Raw genomic sequence first — 6,366 nt, forward strand, 5'->3', positions numbered from 1 at the left:
TTTAATTTTGTCAACTGTCACTTCCGGTTCTTACCGGAAAGGTTCAAACAAATCATGTTTTTAACAAGTTTAACTGACTTTCTTGGGTGTTTCATCTAGCCTGACAAACAGTGATGTACGCTGAGCAAATGTATGAGAAATACCAGCTTTTGTTTTTATTAATCACTTCCGTTTGTCCGTTTCCAGTCCCGAGACAAAAAATATTGTTTCTAAAAGATCTTAGATTTGGCAGAGACGTGAACAACCAAACTTTGAGGAAAGATTAACTTATCATTGTACAAATGGTTAACATTTTTGTTTAGTTCGGCATTACTTCCGGTCGTCACAGAAAGTACTTCAGAAATTGATTTCTTTTTCATTCTCGTTGTTTTACATGTAAGTAACGTCCGTATATATCATTCACAATAATTATCATATCCACTTTTTTCTCTGTCAGAGAAGCAATGTCTTACAGTTAAATTGATACATGTATATCAAAACGGAAGACCTTTTTGTTGCTTTTGCAACAAGAGTCTAGTTTTTTTAATAATTATTTTGAACTAATCAATTAACGAACATGTTGTAAAGGATAAAAGTCACAATTTGACTTAAATTATTTTAAAATGCTAATTTCCTGAACAGTGTTATTTCCAACAGCCGTACATTTGATTCGACCAGTGGCCAATTTCTTACGCTATAAAGATAAACATTGTCTATACTGATATCTATGAACATATTTCTCGTTATGTGCCAATAAAGTTCAACGTTGGTGTTGAACATAAATAACAATTAAAATATTTCCTCTTTCTCGATTATTTTTCATACGCAAAATCCTTAAACTATTTGATAAATTATATTTCTATGTGCGGTTGGAATGTGAAGGGAAAGCCTATGCTTTAGCGCTATTCGGTCCCTTGTTTTACTTCTTTGTTTCGAATTGGCTATAGCTAGGGAAATAAATGAAAATAAAATTTGTAAATCGCTAGTGTAATTGTGACTTCTTGTATGTTTGCGGGCAATCAATAATTTTGATATACAGAAACTGTTAAATTAAAAACGTATACCTTGTCTGATGTTTGAAAAGCTTATATTTGAAATTTTAATTAATAATGCGTTGATTTTAATTTAAACAAAAAATTATCAATATGACAAAACATATTTTAGATTTGATTTAATAAGCTTGCAAAAGACAAACGCCCAAACTATTTTCTTTTTCAGTGTTAGACTTTTTATTTTAATTTTTGTTTTAAAAAGGCATGGTCACAATTGGTCAAAATTTATTTTTCTGATTTGAATAATTACAATGCTTTAGTGAGGCATTCTGAATAGGCAAACAAAATTTGAGTGTCATTTGTTGAGTTGTTAGTGAGTTACAGAGCTGCTTACAATTCTTTGACATGTAAACAAAACTTTTGTTTACATTTGGAATGTTGAAGTAAAAATTTCAAATTAAGAACTAAAATGAATGTGGTTTTCAATTGGTGAATTGAACCTTTGTAAACAAAAACAGGGCACGAGCCTTGTTTACATGACACAGATTTGCGAGCTCTGTATCTTGCTTAAAACTTAAAGACCGACTCTCAAATTCCATTTGATCATGAGAAATGCATTTCTAAAGAGTTTAAATTAAAAAAAAAATAAGAAAATTTGTCGAAAATCGTGACCATGCCCCTTTAATGTGAATAGAGACATAACATTTTCTTTATATTTCAGCTAGAAAAATTAAAGTAGTATTTGTTTAGACTAACAATCTAATTCTAATTATAATAATTGTTAGACCATAATTAATCACCTAATTGTCTACAGACTTTTCTATTTTTCCCGATTACGACAAATAGCACACGCGGGTGTGACCATTCAGCAGAGGATGCTCACTCCTCCTAGGCACCTGATTCTACCTCTATCTTTTAGAGGTCCGTGTTGCTCTGCTTTGAATTTGTATTTCGTTTTATGGATTTTGAGATAGTTGACAGTTTTGTTATTGTCATTTTTCACTTTTAAAATCGCTCCTCTATGATGCACTAAACAAGATTTAACATAAAAGTGTACGGGTTAATATCAGAGAAACATCTTGATAATTAATAAATATAAGAATGTTAGCTAATCAGATTCAAGTTCAAAAACAAGTCTAATAATAAATTTATAGTGTTGTCTCATAACTTTATGGACGACCATTTTAAATCAAGTTAAGTTTTCCCTGTCATAATTGTGTATAACATATCTGTCCGATCTGATATTCATTACTAAATCATGCTAACAATAATAATTCAAACATGCACTTGGCCATGACTTTATTTCTACACACGACATCTCGGAGAATTGGGTTAATCTGCGATAAAGACCCACACTGATTTCGACAACAGTGATTTCATTGCCTATCTGAAAGGTCGCTCTGAGAAGGGATGTTGTTAGATCTTGTGTAGCGTATCGTAGTAAAGCGGTTTTACAAGTCACATTTAATATTTTAGATAAGTATTTATTACACGTGCAACAAAAATATGATATATGTGTATTTTGTGACTGCATTCATTTTGTGTTTAAAAATAAATCAATTAAAACAATAAACATAATGACGTCTTAGTTATTTCTTAATCTTTGAACTATAAGTCAGTATATTATATCATATTGTATCGAAGCACCGTCAAAATTTGGTGAAATAAACAATACGTATTGTGTTAAAGAGACACTACAGCTAATTGACCTCATCTTGGTAATTCTTTTTTAAACACAGTTCAAAAAAGATTAGAATTTGCGCATATACTGAACGTTCGAATCTTTTGTACTACTAATAATAAGATTGAGATTACGTGCTAAAGATGTTCCGGGAAGGATTTATTGCGAATAACAATTGATCTATAGGGGATATATATTTACTTATCACTTATGAAAATCAAAGTTTTTTTCGTTATTTTTAAAATTGCATGTTTTGCGTTATCCTCCCACATTAAGGACCACATCGCGAAAAGCATTCGTACCAACAAGAGACATTAAAATAAGAACCTACGTGTCAATTGTAAAAAAAACATTGCTACTGATAAAAGCAAATGAAAGTTTCCTTGATGATACGGATCTGTTACATTAGTTTTAAAATTATCATGTTCAAAACTGAATGAGATATAAGGAAAATAAATACCCGATTTTACCGCCATTGTGGACCCGGCATATGTTAGAATTGCATCATCGTAATTATGATCCTATACGGGAATAAAGTAAAATAAAACATTTCTTAATTTTTATAAAATAAGAAAATATTGATGAATAAAACGATCTTTAGAATCGCGTCACGCGAGGCTTTCGAGATAGTTGCAGTCCCTGGTTGTAAATAAACGCATATGAAATACATGTATTGTATTATAGAAAGTATACTGGAAATAAAATTTTAAGATAATAAAGTTAAAAAAAAAGTCCATAACTCATATTGCTCGGACAACGACTGTGAAACTTTTTTTGGGGGGGGGGGGGGGGGGATTCACTACATATTATGTGAACTAGAACTCAAGAGTTTAATGTGTATGGCCTAAATTAAGAAGTGAAACGGAAATCGATATGCTATTTGTAAAGACAGAAACCAATACCGGTTCTATTGGTCAATTCTATTGTAATATACAATCGATCCTTTAAATTTCTTCATAGCAATTCGAACCTTGAAATTTTTTTTGCATCACGTGATTTTTAATGGAAGCACTTGTCAATAGAATATTGGAGATACTTTTATAGAAATAAACTGGTAGTGAAAATAATTCATGCACAGGATCGTGCACATGACAATATTAAATAAAGCGTCTAAACTCTTCATGTTAAGACATTTCTATACTTGTTACGCCTCATAGCGTAATACGAAAGGGGGAAGTGGAAATGCTCGGCAGATCTAAATATTAAAATATTTTTATAGTAAAATGATGTATTTATTTGACACAGAGAAATCTATTATTTTTTATCTCTTACAAGTTATCTAGTTCGCACGTGTGTTTTGTTTCCATCTCTTTTGATTATTTTCCATCTCTTTTGATTATTTTCTTGCCAAATCTGTCGAAATTCTTAGCTTTCATTCTCTTGCTGAAAGCAACGCTTAAATCGATCTGCATGCGTTGGGGCACGAAAGGCTGGGCTAGCAATATTTTCAGTATAGATCGTCTAAAATTATTAACTTTACCAATAAATTGAGAATTATTTTTAGATATTACGAAGCGTACACACAAAGGTCATACGTTTAACTTTGCAAGAAAACATATTTAAGTTATGGAAACTGCCATTTCATGGTATTTGCACAAAATGAGCCGTAGTGTCTCTTTAGATTATCGATAGAATTACTGAATAAGCTTACATACTTATAACTCATTTAGTTATTCTATTGCATTCTTATAATCCTATAAACTTACGGAAAGATTCATATGGTTATAGTGGGAACTGCACGTCTTTTCAGAAGCACTCGGAATACTTACGTAAGATTTCAAAGAAATTTATTCGTTTAAAGTTTTAATTCAATAAAAAAGCCCATTTACAAATTATTTTTTTAAAATAAGATTGATATCCATAAAATAGAAACGATGCAAATTGCTGACTGCAGTACGAGATCCAAGGTACTTTTAATAAACCATTCACTTTGACATTTGATTGATCCTCCCATTATTTATTCTTCAATTAAATATTTTTAATTATAGAAGAATTATTAATTTCTGTAGGTTAGAAATTTTTACTTGATCAAACTTTGATGTATTGATTGTGGATTTATCTTATATCTATAGTCATATAAATGAAAACTTTAAAAGTTAGTGGAAGATAGTTCTTCAGTTACGATGTGGACACGAGGGCTAATTTTTTTATTGGCGGTTACATGCCCATGCCTTCATGCCGAGAACTTTGGTATGTTAGTATTTTATTTTTATTTAAACGTATTTTTTATACGTTATTGTTTTCTAATCAATGCATTGAAAATCTAAATTCTTGGATTGCCAAGTCTAATTTTGGACCGTCATAAATTAATTTCTAATGACAGATAAAATCCTATATACTGTACATGTACAATGTATCATTATACTATTGATATGGTGTATTTTTTCGTTAATGCTAAAAAAAAAAAAAAAAAAATATTATAAAATCTTAAATGTATATCTGCATAAAAGGAATGTTAAGTTACGACTATAGCATAAATCATAAACAATAATTGGTATAAATATAAACGCTTTATTATATGTATATTGCCTTTGTAATGGTAGAAATATATATTAAGTAGAAACTTATTAGAAAAAAATCGTAGGATTTGCTTGCCCACTGACATTTAACTGTTCAGTGTATATAAAATATGATATACAGTGTAACTACCTAAACGTTTTTTTTAAAATGACATTGGATAACATTGTTTTGTCTTCAATATATTTTATGATTTCAAGCATAATATTATCAAAAAACACTATTAACAATTTGTTATGACGTTAAAGGGGCGTGGTCGCGATTTTGGTCAAAAGTCATTTTTCCGATTTTAATGTTTACAATGCTTCAGTTAGGCATTTCTAATAGGCAACCAACATTTTAGTGTCATTTGTTGAGTTATAAGCGAGTTACAAAGCTTACATTTCTTTGCTATTTATAAACAAATCTTTTGTTTACATTTTGAATGTTGAAGTGAAAATTCCAGTTTTAAACCTAAAATGAATGTGTTGAACCTTAGAAACTGTATATTTATGCTTAAAGTTAATAAAAATATTGACTAATTTGTTTGAAAAAGATTTTTTACAGGTATATCGAACCTATGTAAACAAAAACAGGGCACGAGCCTTGTTTACATGACAAAGAGTTGTGAGCCTTGTATCTTGCTCATAACTCTACGACCGACTTTCAAATTTCACTTGATCATTAAAAATACATTCCTAAAGCATTGCAAATAATAAAAATTATAGTTAAATTGAATTTGACCAAAATCGTGCCCATGCCCCTTTAAAAAATCAAATGTAATGTCTAAGATATGATATATTCTAATAAATGAAATCAAGAATTGATAATAAGAAGTGCTGTTTCCTTTTTTTTGTTTAGAGAGCATGATTTCAATTTCGACTGAGACTCAATACATAGTCGAGCCTAATGTTAATATCAAAATCGTTGTAACAATCAAGCTGTATAGAAATGTATCATCGGTTGAACTGTTTTTCGGAGATGAAACTGCCAGTAAAATATACGAAAACGAGTTGTATATTGATAATTCAACGGACACAACAGCTGTTTTTGATAAGCTGTACAGTTCGCAAGGAAACTACACGTTGAAAGCCTCGGTTATGTACGCTGGCGTGGAATACCAAAAAGTTACAGATATTTATGTTTGGGAACAGCTTTATGTAATTTTAACAGTACCAAATAAAGTCTTTTCTACAGAAGAAACTGTAAGTTTTAGCT

Source organism: Magallana gigas, chromosome 5 (assembly GCF_963853765.1).
Source record: "Magallana gigas chromosome 5, xbMagGiga1.1, whole genome shotgun sequence".
NCBI classification, from domain to species: Eukaryota; Metazoa; Mollusca; class Bivalvia; order Ostreida; family Ostreidae; genus Magallana; species Magallana gigas.